The sequence below is a fragment of the Castor canadensis genome, chromosome 10 (genome assembly GCF_047511655.1).
Source record: "Castor canadensis chromosome 10, mCasCan1.hap1v2, whole genome shotgun sequence".
Taxonomy (NCBI): Eukaryota; Metazoa; Chordata; class Mammalia; order Rodentia; family Castoridae; genus Castor; species Castor canadensis.
The window spans coordinates 136866393-136884692 of NC_133395.1; the positions used below are offsets into that span (position 1 = coordinate 136866393).

General features: G+C 38.7%; 1 long non-coding RNA gene across 1 annotated transcript in view; it reads left to right on the forward strand.

Annotated features, from left to right (window-relative positions):
• Positions 1–18300, forward strand: part of LOC141411351 (uncharacterized) — a 33768-nt gene continuing 15468 nt past the window's right edge. The window contains exons 1-2 of the long non-coding RNA XR_012436113.1: positions 1–192; positions 11450–11600. This is a non-coding gene — a long non-coding RNA (uncharacterized lncRNA). The remainder of the gene's footprint in view (positions 193–11449; positions 11601–18300) is intronic.

Sequence of the window (18300 nt, forward strand, 5' to 3'; positions counted from 1 at the left end):
ATGCTTCAGGGATGGGCTGAAAGCTGGGTAAAGGAGATTCAGTCCTGGAGCTTTTCCTAGATCCTGCTGAAAAGGGAGATAAATGGAAAACCTCTCTTAATAACTGCTAGAGTTATTGTGATGTGAGGATTTAGACTTGGAGTTTCCAGAGACCACTATAGGAAGGAGGCTCCTGAGGAACCCAGAGAACAGGTGAGAGGAGGAGTCTTTTATTTTAATTATCATAGTAGTGTTGTATTGGGGGTACATTGTGTCATTTACAAAAGTTCTTACAATATATCATAGTTGAATTCACCCCCTCCATCGTTGTCCTTTATCCCCCCCCCATTCCTGGAATACTTTCAGTAGGTCTCATTTTTCCATTTACATACATGAGTACATAATATTTGAGAGGAGGAGTCTTGGTCATATCATTTTAACTATTAGATCTAGCCATACCTAAAGTATCTATTCCTGTACTTTTTTGCCTGTATTTTGCATTTTTGGTTAGAATCTATTTTAGTCCCTTGAAACTCAAAGGGTCATAGTATTAAACCCAGGGAACATGTGAGAATCAACTAAAACTGGGTCTTTTCTGTCAAAGGGGCTATTGTATAGTATAACTACCATTTTCCAGGTGTCAGCTTAACTTCCCTGAATTGTTGCCTATGTTGTATGCATGCTTAACCTTGCAGGGTTCCTGTCTTTGAACAAAAGTGGTTCCTCCTCCCCTCCTCCTTCTCCCTCCCTTCCTCCTCCTCTCCTCTTCCTCCTCCTCCTCCTTCTTTTCCTCCTCCTCCTTCTTTCTTCTTCCTCTTCTTCCTTTTCCTTCTCCTCCTCTTTCTTCTTTCTTTCTTTCTTCCTTCCTTCTTCCCCCTTCTTCTCCCTTTCTTCCTTCTTCCTTCTTTCTTTGCTGAATAAGTTCCTGTTATCAGATAGGACATCCTGTTATCAGATGTCTTGTCTTAAAAATGCTTGCTTAAGATGGCTATTGCTCAGAGGAATTTCCTTGCTCCCCTGCCCCAAGGTCGTGTGCCCCACATTCCCCCTTTTCAAATTAGTCAGTCATGAAGATTATGAACTCAAACCTGTTCAATCAGGGTGAGGAGCAGACTTGTGTTAGAGATAAAACTTGGGCAAATTGCCTGCTTGGTGTGCTCACAAACCAGACTCTGTCTGTGGCACACCCTTCTGCAGAAGTAAACTTTGCCTTGCCTAGTGACTTCCGAGTTGTGACATCTCTCTCACGACACCCCCAAATCCAAAACCTATTTCTAACAAATATGCATTCAATACCTGCTCTGCCACTTTTGGGCTGAGAGAGCTCCTCTGTAAGAAGGGTTCTTAAGACAAATCAGCAAGGGGAGAGGGTCTGTGAGGCAGCTACTTGAGCCCTTGACCTCAGTAGGTGCTTGGTAGGGGGTGACTGGATCCTAGAAAACAATAGGATGGCAAGCTGATTTCTTTTACCTTAGCCTAATGACATTCATGTTTTGTATTTAAGAAATGTGTGACCAAGTTCCTAATCATAGAATGAATGGCTGTTCTGTTTTACAATCCCTATTCTCAGAGTCCAGATGGTACCATTCACAAGTATGCCAAGGAGAGACATTTTTTCTTTTCTCAATGAAATACAATTACATTGAATTCATGGCATTGATGATATTCATTGTCTCAAATTGCTGTGTTTCCTTGCATTGGCTTGTGAGATATATAATAAGATACTGATAAAGATTTTCTCTTTCTGACTCAAATCATATGCAGAGAGATGATGCTTTCTTAGGGCAACACTTTTTTCTGAGAATTACAGAAGAATCATTCTGCAGCTAATTTACATTGCATTTTTTAAAAAAAAAATGCATCCATCAATTTTAAAACAAACTTCAATGAAGAAAAAAGTAACATTCTTTCAGTCCAGACATCCACATGACTTGGTTAATATAATATGCAAAACAGAGGTGGAGGTGAGAGAGCAGCGCTGCCAGTCTTGGCTGTGCATAAGTGAGTTTCAGGCTAGAGGAGACAGGAAGTGTTTCCTTCAGCTGAGAACAGTCCCCACCAGATTTGGATCCTGACAGCTAGGAAGGGGAAGATGATAGGGTAGAGTTCTGGAGAAACAGTCTGGACTGACTAGTCCTTAGACTCAGGATCTTCCAAGTGACAGAAATAGCCCAGTGGCTCAAGTGGAAGAGTGCCTCCCTAGCAAGTGTGAGGCCCTGAGTTCAAACCCCAGCTCTGCTCCCTCCACCCCCCAAAAAACCCCACAAAAAATCCAAAAACTCAAAAGCTTCTGCATGCACAGTTGATGCAGAGGTCTCAGTTAGCCCTGTGTTACTGTCAGTTGTGTTTAAAGTCAATGTGTCCTGAACATTCTCAGTTTTTCCTCAACAGTGGTTTCCTGGAAACCGTGTACCCATGGATGGCAAGGGTCTCCTATAGAGAAGGCAGATATGTGACTGAGGCCCTAGAGCTAGGAAGTAGCTGTGTTAGAAGCTTAACACAGATGTGCCTGCCTCCAAAGTCTAGCTTTACATCTGCAGGCCAAGGATGGCTGGTTGGAGGCACACAGTCTTGGTGCTTCACTTCAGCACTGAGGTCAACTACTGCTGATAGACCCTACTTCTTTTTTACTTATCTGAGGGTAATAATCAGAATTTTCATTGACATGAAGATCAGCCACTGACTGTAACCAGCTAAGGATGGCTTGACCATAGTCTTGTTTATAGTATTCCATCATTATCTTCTCTTCTTCTTCTTTTTTTTTTTTTTTTGGTGGTGCTGGGGTTTGAACTCAGGGCCTCATACTTGCTAGGTGGGTGCTCTACCACTTGAGCAGTCAGCAGCCCACTCCATGGATGGTTTGGGAGCAATATATTTACCTACCACCTTGAGAATCGTAAGATGAACAGCAGCCCCATTCTTGAGCAGTGATCTCTATTTTTTCGTACCTGAGTTTATAATGCCAATTCCCTTAAAAACAAGAACTACTTCTTATAGGGCCACTCTTTGCACCCCCACCTGTTGTTGGATAGTTGGCCTTTACCAACTGTAATCAATCAGATCTTCTAGCACCAATGTACACCCTGAAGGACCCACCCTTTCAATAGTGCCTGGCGACTTGTATTTTTTTGTCCTGTGTTTTGATTGTTTTAGATCATTTCCTCTAGAAGCAGAGCTTGAGACAGGGATTTGGATATGTGCAATTTCTTTATGAAAATTTTTTATTAACATATATTAATTGTAAAAATAATGAACTTCATTATGACATTTGATCATATTCACCACTATTCTCCTCATTTCCCCTCTTCCTCTCCCTGCTCTTTTCCTCTTCCCTAATAAATCCTCTTCATTTTCATGTATTTTTTTAAAATCTACATTCCACACAGGAGAGAAAACATGTGACTTTTTTCTCCTATTCAGGGGATTGAACCCACTGCTACCTTTGCCTGGGCAGGCCTAAACTTGTGTTTTTTCTGCCTTTGCTTTCTGAGTAACAGGGATTACAGGCATGCACTACCACACCTGGCCTCAATGTTTGTCTTTTTGAGTCAGGATTATTGCACTCAATGTAATTATCTCCTTTTGCATCTATTTTCTTGAAAATGACATGATTTCATTCTTCTTTATAGCTAAATAAAACTCTAATATACTCCAATATCCATCTGCTGATGGGCACCTAGAATGATCCCACAACTTGGCTGTTGTGAAAAATGTTGTGATAAACATGTCTGTGCAGGCATCTCTTGTGTATGCTGACCTTAATTCCTTCAGGTATATACCTAGGAGTGGTATAGATGGATCGTATGATAGTTCTAATTTTTTGAGGAATCTTCAGACTCATTTCCATAGTAGCTAGACTAACTTAATTTTTTTTCACACTAACAGAATTCTGTGTGTTTCTTTTTCCCTGCATCCTCTACACCATTCTTTGTTTTCTTGTCTTTCTATTTTTTTTCTTTCTTTTTTTGGTGGTAGTGGCGTTTGAACTCAGGCTCTACCACTTGAGCCACTCCTCAGGCCTTTTTGCTTTGGTTATTTTTGAGATAGGGTTGTCCCCTATTTATGCTTCCCACAGAGCTGGGCTGACAGGCCCATACCACCATTCCTAGCTTTACTGGTTGAGATGGGGTCCTGCAAACTTTTTGCCTGGACTGTCCTCAAAAAGCAATCCTCCTGATCTCGGCCTCCTGAGTATCTAGGATTATAGGAATGAGCCACCCTGTCTGGCTTGCTATTTTTTGTTTTCTTGATGATAGCCATTCTAACCAGGATGAGATGGAATTTCACATACTTCTGATTTGTAGAACTTTTAAAAAATGTATTTATTGGCCATTTGTACTTCTTTTGAGGACTGTCTGTTGAATTCATTTGCCCATTTATTATTTATCCTTTTGTGCTAATTTAAAAAAATGTATTCTGGAACTCAAACCTCTGTCAGATGAATAGCTGGCAAAGGTTTTTTTCCCATTCAGTAAGTAGGTTGTCTCTTTACTCTGGTAATTGTTTCTTTTGCTGTGCAGGAGCTTTTTTTTGGTGGTGGTACTGGGGTTTAAACTTTTAAACTCAGGGCCTCATGTTTGGTAGGCAGGCACCCTACCACTTGAGACACACTCTCAGTATCTTTTTCCTTTAGTTATTTTTCAGATAAGGTCCGGTGTTTTTGCTCATAGTTGGTCTAGGACCCTGATCCTCCTACCTGTGCTTCCCAGGTACCTGGTATCACAGACATGCACCACCACTGCCTGGCTTGTTGGCTGAGATGAGGTCTCACTAACTTTTTGCCTGGGTGAGCCTTGAACTGCTATATAATCCATCTCTGATTTCTGAGTGGCTGGAGTTATAGGAAGACACTACTGTTTTTCATTTGGTACAGTCTCATTTGTCAGTTCTTGCTCTTATTTCCTGAGCTGAGTCCTATTCAGAAAGTCATTGCCTATTCCTATTATCTTGAAGTGTTTTTCTCTAGTAATTTTAAAATTGTAGATCTTACATTAAGGCCTTTATCCGTTGTGAATTGATTTATGTACAGGGTGAGAGATAGGATATAGTTTCAATCTTCTATATGTGCATTTCAAGCTTTCCCAGGATCATTTCTTAAAGAGGCTGTTTTTTCTTCAGTGTATGTTTTTGGCACCTTTGTCAAGAATTTGATGGCTGCAGCGGTGTACATTTATTTCTCTGTCTTCTATTCCTTTGGTCTACATGGCTGTTTTTGTGCACGTACCATGTTGTTTTTGTTATTAATAGCTCTGTAGTATAATTTGAAGTCAGAGATTGTGATGCCCATGGCATTGCTTTTTTGCTCAGGATTGCTTTGGCTATTTGGGGAGCTTTTGTGCTTCTGTATGAATTTTAGGATTTTTTTCTAGTTTTGTGGAGAATATCATTATGAGTTTGATAGGGATGGCATTGAATCTGTAGATTACTTTTGGTAATGCAGCTGTTTCACATACTAATTCTGCTGATCAATGAATGGGGAGGTCTGTCCATCTTCTAGTATGTTCTTCAATTTCTTTCTTCAGTATTTTATAGTTTTCTTTGTGAAGGTTTTTCACCTTCTTGGTTAGGTTTATTCCTAGGTGTTTTACTTTTTGAGTCTATCATGAATGGAATTGTTTGCTGATTTCTTTCTTAGCATGTTTGTTATTAGTATTTAAAAAGGCTACTGATTCATCATGTATTCTGCTATTTTGTTGAAAGTGTTTATTGGATCTAGATGTTTTCTGATGGAGTCTTTAGGGTTTTTAACATGTAGGATTATATTGTTTGCAAAAAGGGATAATTTCAGTTCTTCCTTTCCTATTTGTATCCCTTTTATTCTTTTTTCTTGACTTATTGCTCTAAGAATTCAAGCACTACATTGAATAAGAGTGGTGAGAGTAGGACACTCATCTTGTTCCTGATTTTAGAGGAGATGCCTTCTGTTTTTCCCCACTCAGTATGTTGGCTGTGGTTTGCCTTTATTATGTTGAGGTGTGTTCTGTCTACTAGTTTCTTCAGGACTTTCATCATGAAGGGATGTTGAATTTTTTAAATTTTTCTGCATCTGTTGAGATGATTATGTGATTCTTGTTCTTGGCTCTATTTATGTTCTGTTATATGTTTACTGATTTGTGTATTTTGAACCATCCTTGCATGCTTTGAGTGAAACCAGCTTTATCATGGTGTGCTGTAATTTCATTGAAAAGTTTTGTTTTTTATTTTTGTGGTACCTAGTATTGAACTCAGAGCCTCATGCTTGCTAAGCAAGTGCTCCACCACTTGAGCCATGCTCTCAGTCCTTTTGCTTTTGTTTTATTTTTTTTCAGATAGGGTCTCTTGCACTTTTTGCCTGGGCTTGCCTCCAACCACTATTGTCCTATATCTGTCTTCCATGTAGCTGGTTTTATAAACATGGAACACCATTCCTGACCCTACTGAATTGGTGTTCTATGTCTCTAGTCTGTATCTTGGTTCCTACTTCTACACTATAGATTCATAGATTTATTCTCTTCTGTGTCCCAGAAGTCTTAAATGTCATGGAGATAATTGCTTCTTTTTTCTTTATTGCTATCTGAATATAATAATTTCTCAATCTATTTTCAAACCCTGTTAGTCTCTTCTGTACTTGGTCTGGCCTATTGGTAATGCTTTCCATTGAATTTTTTATTGATTTATTGAGTTCTTCACTTCTAAGATTACTGTTTTTTTTTTTTCAGAACCTGTATCATTTTGCTGAGTTTCTTTTCCAAATTGCTGAATGTCGTGTCCAAGTTGTTGAATTTCTCATCCAAGTCTTGAATGGGCTTCTTTTCTTCATTATTCTGTTTGTTTGAATCCTCTTTGAGATCATTGATCATTTTAAAAATTAGACTTTTGAGTTATTTGACATTTCCACTATTTTGATGTCTAGATTCAGTTGCTGAAAAAATTTGAATATATGGAGGAGAGTCACATTACCTTCTTTTTTCATATGTGTTTTTATGTTATTGTTGGGACATCTGTTGGGATGGCTATCTCTTCTGGTTTTATATGGGAGTCTTAGTGAACAGCCTTTTCTTGAGGACTCAATCACCAGTATCTCTTAGGGAGGAGAAAATAAACAGTGATAAAAGCAGCAACACCAAAATAAACAAGATATACAATAAAAATCAATTAAAATCCAGCAATTACACTACCAATAAGCATAGAAAAGAAAGTGATAAAACAATGTTGAATAAAGTATGAAGTTAAAAATTAATAAAGATAAAAGTAATAATAATAAATGTACAAAATAAAGAAGGGGCAGGGAAGAAAAGAAAGTGGCTAAATAAAAGAAAAGGAAGAAGAAAAAAGGAAAAATACGTGAAGAAGAAGAAGAGAAAAGAGCAAGGGTTAAAATTGGATTGTAATGATAAAATATGTAGATAAAATTAGATCCAAGTAAGAACAGATATAAAAATAAAAACAAAATATTTCTAAAAACAAAATAAGCAATGCTAAAAACATAATAAAAAGAAGAAAAGTTAAAAACAAGAAAAAAAGATTTAGAGGTTCTTTCTAGATTCTGTAATATTACAATCTGCCAGGTGGTGGTGGAGTTGTGAATTCTAGTTGGAGTCTATTGTATTTCCTACTGTTCAGTGTGGTGTTGTATATGGGTTGAGGGCTAGGCTGGTCAAAGGCTGCATTTACTTTAGAAAGTTCCCTTCTTTGCAGACAGAAAAGCTTTGTAGCTTGTGGTTGAAGCAGGTTTCCACTTACTCTAGAGGCCCCATAATTTGTACACCCACAGGTGGCGTACACCCACAGGTGGCAAACATCCAAGCTGAGGGTTGTCCCTGAGTTTGTCAGGGAATAGGGGAAGCAAACAGCACTGAGTTCTGCAGTGGAGGAGAAGACCCGAGAGACTATGGCACTCTGCTTGCTGTTCTTAGTACTTTCAGATCCTGCCCAGCAATAAACAACTCTGCTGGAGGGAGGTAGCTGTGAAAAATTGAGAGATCCATGGAACCTATCTTGGAGCTCTCAGTCCTGCCTGGCAGCAACCCACACTGTGGGAGGCAGCTGCAGAGGCTGAGCAATCTACTGGCCACAGGCTCAGAGCCTCAGTTTCTGCAGTAATCCACAGGCAGTGGGGCTTGCTCCTCACTACAGAGGTTGGAGCCACTGACCACCACACCTTCCACAGCCCGTGCTCACTGCATTAACTTTTCCGTGGGTCCATTGTTGACTCTTCCTTTCTTTGTGACTGCCTCTTGTTGCTGTCTCCTACCCACACACTGTGGCAGGGTGCCTTGGGCTCCCTGACTTATACTGTATTTTCAGGTCCCCCAGAGTTGCTCAGTCTGAAACAATAGTCCTCATTTCAAGGACTCTGAGAAATGGAGAGTGATGAAATGTATATTTCTCCAATGTTGGCTGCCACTCAGGAGGAGTCACTGTCATACCAAATTCTCCTACTGGATTTAAGGCTTGTGAGAATGTGTGTTTCTCCTGTGGCTAGTCTGTTGTGACTTTGGCTTCCCCTCTGGTCCTGGCTGAGACCCTGGTTCTAGAAACTGAAGTTCAAGTTAGGGATGTAAATATCTTCTGGCTGCTTTATCTGTGCTTTTCTAATAAATGTGATCTTCAGTCTTTTTGTTTATATGGAAGATTTTCTAACTTTATTTTTGTGTTTTCGCTGTTTGTATTTGGTGCTTTTGTATGCTCGGTGCTCATTGGTCTCTGGGTCAAGAAAACCATCAGGTACTTAAAATCTGCTTTGTTTCTTACCATTGCTGAAGGCTGTGGGACCAGCCAGGAGAGCATTGGGCTGGTGTCATCTGACTGCTGTTGAAGGTAAAATAGTTGCTTTTCCAGTGGCTCCAGTGATCCTATCTATTGGTATTTACAGGTTTATGGGATCTCCTCCCCCATGTATATGGCCATACTAGCCCATACTTGGGATCCCAAGTAAAGAATAATCTGCTAGTATGGCTCTTGAGGCCAACACACTAACCCACAAATACAGAAGTTTTACAAGACATTTTCACTATTGTATAAATTGCAGTTGAGCCAGGCATGGTGGCACATGTTTGTAATCCCAGCACTTGGAAGACAGAGGTAGGAGGATCTTGAGTTGGAAGCCGGTCTGGGCTACAAAGTCAGACCCTATCTTAAAACAAAAACCAAAGGACTGAGGCATGGCCAAGTGGTAGAGCACTTGCCTGGCAAGCTCAAGGCCCTGAGTTCAAACCATAAAAACCATCAAAAACCAAAACCAAAAAGTGCAGTTGGATGGCAGTGGTGTAGGATCAGGTCTTCTGAAGTTCCTTACCTTTTGTACGGCTGCTTTCCCTGGCCATATGACCCAGTTTGGGGGACAGCTCAGTGTGCCTAGGGGATGCTTGACTTGGTGGTGCTCTCTGACTCCTGAAGCATACTGCAGGGTTCACAGCAGCTTTGTTGTTCTACTTCACTTCACTGAATGATGCAGACAGAGCAGTCTGAAGCAGTTGTCACTAACACGCTTACGCGAATTTGATCACCAGGGGCGTATTTGCACCCAGAAGGACCAGGTATGGATGCTGTCATGGAAAGGTTTTCCCAGCTAATGAAAATATTGGTATGCAGCACATACATTTCATGGATGGAATTGCCCATTTCTGAATTAGATAAAAGATGCCAGAAGAATAATAAAGTTATTTGTGGTGAACACTTGTTATCTGTAACGAAATAAAATGGGGATTGCAGCAAATACAACTCAATCTTCCATCTCTAAGGTTTATTAACTCTAATCATAGAATCTGTAGTAGGATCTGGCAGTGTAATAAAATGGACTCATTTTTCACACTTTTTTTTCCTCAAGGGCTGGTGGTATACAAAGAGCGGTATTTAAAAAAAATCTGTTTAAATTTCCCTTGCTAACTTATGAATGATTTTGTGGTGATTTTTGCAAGTCTGATTGTTTGTGGACATAGTGACTTCTACCTCACTTCAGTTCAGAGCCAGCACAGAAAGTCCATGGCATATATCTTTTCTCCCTAATCTCTTGCAGACATGATTAATCAATGACTGAAATCTTTACCGGTGACTCTGGATGTGATTTTAGAATCTTTCCTTCCCCAGCAGTCCAAGCAGGGGAGAGAATAGGTCAGAAACCTAGTTGCTATCTTTGGATTAGGAACAGGAATTTTATCTGAAGTACAGCAAGATAATTATTCATTTCTCAGAATCACAATAGAAAATGTCCATTTCTGTGAAGGCTGAGCGCATTCTTGTTCTTTTGAAGGCTATTAAGGAGGAATGGTTCACCCTGATGAGCCAGCCAGTGGCTAAATGGTGATATTGGTATTATGGATAATGACAGAAATCATCAGTATGATGATGAAGATACTTCTCAGCTCTTCCACCCCACCTTCTGAGAATTCATTTACTTATATTTTTATAACTAGAGTCCTACTGATGAGACTTGGTCTTGTCCCTTAGCCAAACGCAGCAGAAAGAGCCTTTGTTTCGGATCTTGTGCTGACTCCATTGGTTTCCCTGTGAAACCTTTGGCAGGTGTCCTACTCAAACAGGAAAATAAATTGAGGTAGAATTAATTCTGGAATTTGGGGAAACTAAGGGCACAAGTGTTAGTGAGTGAATTAATGACTAAATGTATATAGTCCAACATTTTCTCCCATGGGTTCCTTGGAACCCTTTTCAAAACGCTCACAGGCATTAATGGTTAGAGGGTTTTGTGATCATCCACATTTTAGAAATGCTGGGTTAAACAGAGTGAAACAAGCTCTTCACTGCGGACTGTTTCAGAACTGGCATATGGCAGTGCATCATATGAGTCTTCTAAAGGTGATTCAATACGCAATGTGTTACAGACTTACTCACCACAGGGTCTTCTTATTCTATGAAAGGTCTTATGAAACTAGAATTCTTTTTTCTCTGTCTTTTTATTGTTGTGCTGGGTAGGGGTACATCATGGTGTTTACAAAAGTTCTTATAATATATCAAATATATCATACTTGAATTCACCCCTTCCACCATTCTCTTTTATCCCCCCCTTCCTCCATTCCTGGAACAGTTTCAACAGGTCTCATTTTTCCATTTATATACATAGTCTTTGCACTATATGAACCCTCCCATGCCCTTTCCCCACCTCCTCCCCCCTCTCATTGGTACCCCCAGGCAGGACCTGATATGCCCTCCTGTTCCCTGATTTTGTAAAAGAGAAAAAAGGTGACATTTTTGTTTGTTTCAGGTAACTACACAGGAAGTATCCTTGTGACATGTCCATGTATATATGTATTATAACTCAAATTGGTTCATCTCCTCTATTTTCCTTCTTTCTACCTTATTCCCTGTCTTATGGTGATTTCAACAGGTTTAAAAATTCTACATTAATTTTTGTGTGGAGAATATGTCAATCGTCAATCATATTCACCTACTTCCTTCTTTTATGCTCCCTCTCTCATATGTGACCTCCCCTTAATGTGAACTGTTTTTCATAATATCGTTTTACTTGTATTAGGTCTATATTCCACGTGTGAGAGAAAACATGGAGCTTTTGGCCTACTGAACCTGACTAACTTCACTTAAGATGATGTTCTCAAGTTCCATCCATTTACCTGCAAGTGACAAAATTTTATTCTTCTTTATGACTAAGTAAAATTCCATTGTATGTAAGTACCCACATTTTCTTAATCCTTTTATAAGTAGTGGGGGATCTTGGCTGTTTTCATAGCTTAACTATTGTGAAAAACACTTCAATAAACATGGGTGTGCAGGTGCCTTTATTACAACCTGACTTACATTCCTTTGGGCATATCCCTAGGAGTAGAATTGCTGGATCATATGGCAGTTCGATTTTTAATTTTGTTTTTTTAAATTTTTTATTTTATTCATATGTACTTACAATGTTTGGGTCATTTTTCCCCCCTTTCCCCCACCCCCTCCCTTAATAACCCCACCCCTCCCTCTCCCCCCAACACTCTTGCTTCCAGGCAGAAACTATTTTGCCCTTATCTCTAATTTTGTTGAAGAGAGAGTATAAGCAATAGTAGGAAGGACCAAGGGTTTTTGCTAGTTGAGATAAGGATAGCTATACAGGGAGTTGACTCTCATTGCTGTCCTGTATATGTGTGTTACCTTCTAAATTAATTCTTCTCAAACTAACCTTTTCTCTAGTTCCTGGTTACCTTCTCCTATTGGCCTCTGTTGCTTTGAAGTATCTGCATTAGTTTTTCTGTGTTGAGGGCAACAAATGCTATCTAGTTTTTTGTATGTCTTACCTATCCTCATACCTCCCTTGTGTGCTCTCGCTTTATCATGTGATCAAAGTCCAATCCCCTTGTTGTGTTTGCCCTTGATCTAATGTCCACATATGAGGGAGAACATACGATTTTTGGTCTTTTGGGACAGGCTAACCTCACTCAGAATGATGTTCTCCAACTCCATCCATTTACCAGTGAATGATAACATTTCATTCTTCTCCATGGCTGCATAAAATTCCATTGTGTATAAATACCACATTTTCTTAATCCATTCATCAGTAGTGGGGCATCTTGGGTGTTTCCATAATTTGACTATTGTGAATAGTGTTGCAATAAACATGAGTGTGCAGGTGTCTCTGGAGTAACCTGTGTCGCATTCCTTTGGGTATATCCCCAGGAGTGGGATTGCTGGATCATATGGCAGATCTATGTTTAGTTTTTTCAGAAGCCTCCATATTTTTTCTTAGAGTGGTTTCACTATTTTGCATTCCCATCAGCAGTGTACAAGGATTCCTTTATCCCCACATCTTTGCCAACACCTATTTTTGGTGGTGTTTTTGATGATAGCTATTCTGACAAGGTGAGGTAGAATCTTAGTGTGGTTTTGATTTGCAATTTCTTTATGGCCAGAGATGGTGAGCATTTTTTCATATGTTTTTTGGCCATTTGAATTCTTCTTTTGAGAAAGTTCTGTTTAGTTCAGTTGCCTATTTCTTTATTGGTTCATTGATTTTGAGAGAGTTTAATTTTTTAAGTTCCCTGTATATTCTGGTTATCAGCCCTTTGTCTGATATATATTTGGCAAATATTTTCTCCCACTCTTGGGTGATCTCTTCAGTTTAAAGACCATATCATTTGTTGTGCATAAGCTTTTTAATTTTATGTAGTCCTATGTGTGGATCCTTTCTCTTAGTTGCTGAGCTTCTGGGGTTGTATTGAGGAAGTCCTTGCCTATACCTATTACTTCTAGAGTATTCCCTGCTCTTTTCTATACTAACTTCTGTGTTTTGGGTCTGATATTAAGGTCCTTAATCTGTTTTGAGTTGATACTACTATAGGGTGATAAACATGGATCTAGATTCAGTATTCTGCAGGCAGATAACCACTTTTCCCAGCAACATTTGTTGAAGAGGCTGTCTTTTCTCCATCATACGTTTTTGGTGCCTTTGTCAAAAATAAGGTGGGCAGAACTGTGTGGATTCATATCTGGGTCCTCTGTTCTGTTCCACTGGTCTTCATGTCTGTTTTTGTGCCAGTACCATGCTGTTTTTATTGCTATTGCTTTGTAGTGTAGTTTGAATATGGGTATTGAGATACCTCCAGCATTGCTCTTTTTGCTGAGTTTTGCCTTGGCTATTTGTGGTCTCTTGTGTTTCCAAATTAACTTTAGGGTAGATTTTTCAATCTCTGTGATGAATGTCATTCGGATTTTGATGGGAATTGCATTAAACATGTAGATTGCTTTTGGTAGTATAGCCATTTTTAGTATGTTGGTTCTTCATGAGCACGGGAGATCTTTCCACATTCTGTAGTCTTCCTCGATCTCTTTCTTCTGGGGTTTGTAGTTCTCCTTATAGAGGTCACTCCCATCCTTTGTTAAGTTTACTCCCAGGTATTTGATTTTTTTGAGGCTATTGTTAATGGAATTGATTCCATATATTCTTTCTCAGTTTGTTCATTATTGGTGTATAGAAAAGCTAGTGATGTTTGTTAAGTTGATTTTGTAACCTGCCACCTTGCTGTAGCTGTTTATGGTGTCTAGGAGATTTTGGGTATTTTTTTTTTTGTTTTTGTTTTTGTTTTTTTTTATTATTTTATTTTATTTTATTATTTTTTTTTCTTTTTTCATTTTTCTTTTATTATTCATATGTGCATACAAGGCTTGGTTCATTTCTCCCCCCTGCCCCCACCCCCTCCCTTACCACCCACTCCACCCCCTCCCTCTCCCCCCAACCCCCTCAATACCCAGCAGAAACTATTTTGCCCTTATTTCTAATTTTGTTGCAGAGAGAGTATAAGCAATAATAGGAAGGAACAAGGGTTTTTGCTGGTTGAGATAAGGATAGCTATACAGGGCATTGACTCACATTGATTTCCTGTGCGTGGGTGTTACCTTCTATGTTAATTCTTTTTGATTTAACCTTTTCTCTAGTACCTGTTCCCCTTTTCCTATTGGCCTCAGTTGCTTTAAGGTATCTGCTTTAGTTTCTCTGCGTTAAGGGCAACAAATGCTAGCTAGTTTTTTAGGTGTCTTACCTATCCTCACCCCTCCCTTGTGTGCTCTCGCTTTTATCATGTGCTCAAAGTCCAATCCCCTTGTTGTGTTTGCCCTTGATCTAATGTCCACATATGAGGGAGAACATATGATTTTTGGTTTTTTGAGCCAGGCTAACCTCACTCAGAATGATGTTCTCCAATTCCATCCATTTACCAGCGAATGATAACATTTCGTTCTTCTTCATGGCTGCATAAAATTCCATTGTGTATAGATACCACATTTTCTTAATCCATTCGTCAGTGGTGGGGCATCTTGGCTGTTTCCATAACTTGGCTATTGTGAATAGTGCCGCAATAAACATGGATGTGCAGGTGCCTCTGGAGTAACAGTCTTTTGGGTATATCCCCAAGAGTGGTATTGCTGGATCATATGATAGATAGATGTCCAGCTTTTTAAGTAGCCTCCAAATTTTTTTCCAGAGTGGTTGTACTAGTCTACATTCCCACCAACAGTGTAAGAGGGTTCCTTTTTCCCCGCATCCTCACCAACACCTGTTGTTGGTGGTGTTGCTGATGATAGCTATTCTAACAAGGGTGAGGTGGAATCTTAGTGTGGTTTTAATTTGCATTTCCTTTATTGCTAGAGATGGTGAGCATTTTTTCATGTGTTTTCTGGCCATTTGAATTTCTTCTTTTGAGAAAGTTCTGTTTAGTTCACTTGCCCATTTCTTTATTGGTTCATTAGTTTTGGGAGAATATAGTTTTTTAAGTTCCCTGTATATTCTGGTTATCAGTCCTTTGTCTGATGTATAGTTGGCAAATATTTTCTCCCACTCTGTGGGTGTTTTCTTCAGTTTAGAGACCATTTCTTTTGATGAACAGAAGCTTTTTAGTTTTATGAGGTCCCATTTATCTATGCTATCTCTTAGTTGCTGTGCTGCTGGGGTTTCATTGAGAAAGTTCTTACCTATACCTACTAACTCCAGAGTATTTCCTACTCTTTCTTGTATCAACTTAAGAGTTTGGGGTCTGATATTAAGATCCTTGATCCATTTTGAGTTAATCTTGGTATAGGGTGATATACATGGATCTAGTTTCAGTTTTTTGCAGACTGCTAACCAGTTTTCCCAGCAGTTTTTGTTGAAGAGGCTGCTATTTCTCCATGGTATATTTTTAGCTCCTTTGTCAAAGATAAGTTGCTTATAGTTGTGTGGCTTCATATCTGGATCCTCTATTCTGTTCCACTGGTCTTCATGTCTGTTTTTGTGCCAGTACCATGCTGTTTTTACTGTTATTGCTTTGTAATATAGTTTGAAGTCAGGTATTGTGATACCTCCTGCATTGTTCTTTTGACTGAGTATTGCCTTGGCTATTCGTGGCCTCTTGTGTTTCCATATAAATTTAACAGTAGATTTTTCAATCTCTTTAATGAATGTCATTGGAATTTTGATGGGAATTGCATTAAACATGTAGATTACTTTTGGGAGTATCGACATTTTTACTATGTTAATTCTACCAATCCATGAGCATGGGAGATCTCTCCACTTTCTATAGTCTTCCTCAATCTCTTTCTTCAGAAGTGTATAGTTTTCCTTGTAGAGGTCTTTCACATCTTTTGTTAGGTTTACACCTAGGTATTTGATTTTGTTTGAGGCTATTGTAAATGGAATTGTTTTCATACATTCTTTTTCCGTTTGCTCATTGTTAGTGTATAGAAATGCTAATGATTTTTCTATGTTGATTTTATATCCTGCTACCTTGCTATAGCTGTTGATAGTGTAGGAGCTTTGAGTAGAGTTTTTTGGGTCTTTAAGGTATAGGATCATATTGTCTGCAAATAGGGATATCTTGACAATTTCTTTACCTATTTGTTTTCCTTTTATTCCTTCTTCTTGCCTAATTGCTCAGCTAGGAATTCTAGTACTATGTTGAATAGGAGTGGAGATAGTAGGCATCCTTGTCTGGTTCCTGATTTTAGAGGGAATGGTTTCAGTTTTTCTCTGTTAAGTATAATGCTGGCTATAGGTTTGTCATATATAGATTTTATAATGTTGAGGTACTTTCCTTCTATTCCTAGTTTTCTTAGAGCTTTTATCATGAAATGGTGTTGGATCTTATCAAAGGCTTTTTCTGCATCTATTGAGATGATCCAGTGGTTTTTGTCTTTGCTTCTGTTAATGTGGTTTTTACGTTTATTGATTTTCGTATGTTGAACCACCCCTGCATCCCTGGGATGAAGCCTACTTGGTCGTGGAGAATGATCTTTCTGATGTGTTGTTGGATTTGGTTTGCCATTATTTTACTGAGGATTTTTGCATCGATGTTCATTAAGGAGATTGGTCTATAGTTCTCGGTTTTGGAGGTGTCTCTGTCTGATTTTTGGATGAGTGTAATACTGGCTTCCTAAAATGAGTTAAGGCAGTTTTCTTTCCCTTACTATTTCCTGGAACAGTTTAAGGAGGTTGGTATTAGTTCTTCTTTAAAGGTCTGATATTATTAAGCAGAGAATCCATTTGGTCCTGGACTTTTATTTTTTGGGAGAGTCTTTGTTACTGCTTTAATTTCATTTTGTGCTATAGATGTATTCAGGTGATTATTGTCCTCTTGGTTCAATTTTGGATGGTCATAAGCATCTAGAAATCTGTCCATTTCTTCAAGATTTTCAAATTTATTAGAATATAGGTTCTCAAAGTAGTCTCTGATGATTTCCTGGATTTCTGTGGTGTTTTTTGTTATCTCCCCTTTTGATTTCTGATTTTACTGATATGGTTTTTTTCTCTCCTTGTTTTAGTCAGGTTTGCCTGGGGTCTGTCAATCTTGTTTATTTTTTCAAAGAACCAGCTTTTTGTTTTAGTGATTCTTTGTATGTTTTTTGTTTCTATTTCATTAATTTCGGCCCTTATTTTTATTATTTCTCCCCTGCTTGTTTTGGATTTTGCTTATTCTTGTTTTTCTACCATTGGCTTTGTAAATCTTCCAGCCTTTCACCCTAAGCCCATGTTTGTTTCTGTCGATGAGATGGGTCTCCTGTAAACAACAGATTATTGGATCTTCCTTTTTAATCCAGTTTGCCAAATGATGTGTTTCGATGGGGGAGTTACTTCCGTTAATATTCAGTGTTAGCATTGATGGGTATGTGGTGATTCCTGTCACTTAGTTGTTTTTGTTGTTTAAGGGTTTGATTGAGAGCAGCTGAATCAATGTTACTCTCTACTTTCTTGTCCTTTCTTCTCCTGTGGTTGGTACTGCCTGTCCTTTCATGGTTTTGTTTGCTTTCATTTTCTGTTTGCAGAATTTCTTGAAGACTCTTTTGTAGTGATAGGTTGGTGATCATATATTATTTTAGTTTCTGCTTATGATGGAAGACTTTTATTGCTTCATCTATTTTGAATGATAGTTTTTCTGGGTAGAGTATGCTAAGGTTGAAGTTATTTTCATTCAGTTTCTGGAATACCTCACTCCATGCTATTCTTGCTTTTAAGGTTTCTGTTGAGAAATCTGCTGTGATTCTGATGGGTTTACCTTTGTGTGTTATTCGTTTTTTCTATCTTATGGCCTTCAATATTCTTTCTCTATTCTCTGTGTTTGTTGTTTTAATGATAATATGTTGTGGGGTAGTTCTATTTTGATAGTCAAGATTTTTTGGTGTCCTGGAGGCTTCCTGTACATGAATGGGCATAACTTTCTCTAGATTTGGGAAATTTTCTGTATTTATTTTGTTGAATATATTGTGAATTCCTTTTGCTTGCACCTCTTGTCCTTCTCCAATGCCCATTGTTCTCAGGTTTGGTTTTTCGATCGAGTCAGTGAGTTCTTGCATATTCCTTTCACAGATCTTGAGTTATTTGACTAATAGCTCTTCACTTTTTCCTTTAATTTCCATTTCATCTTC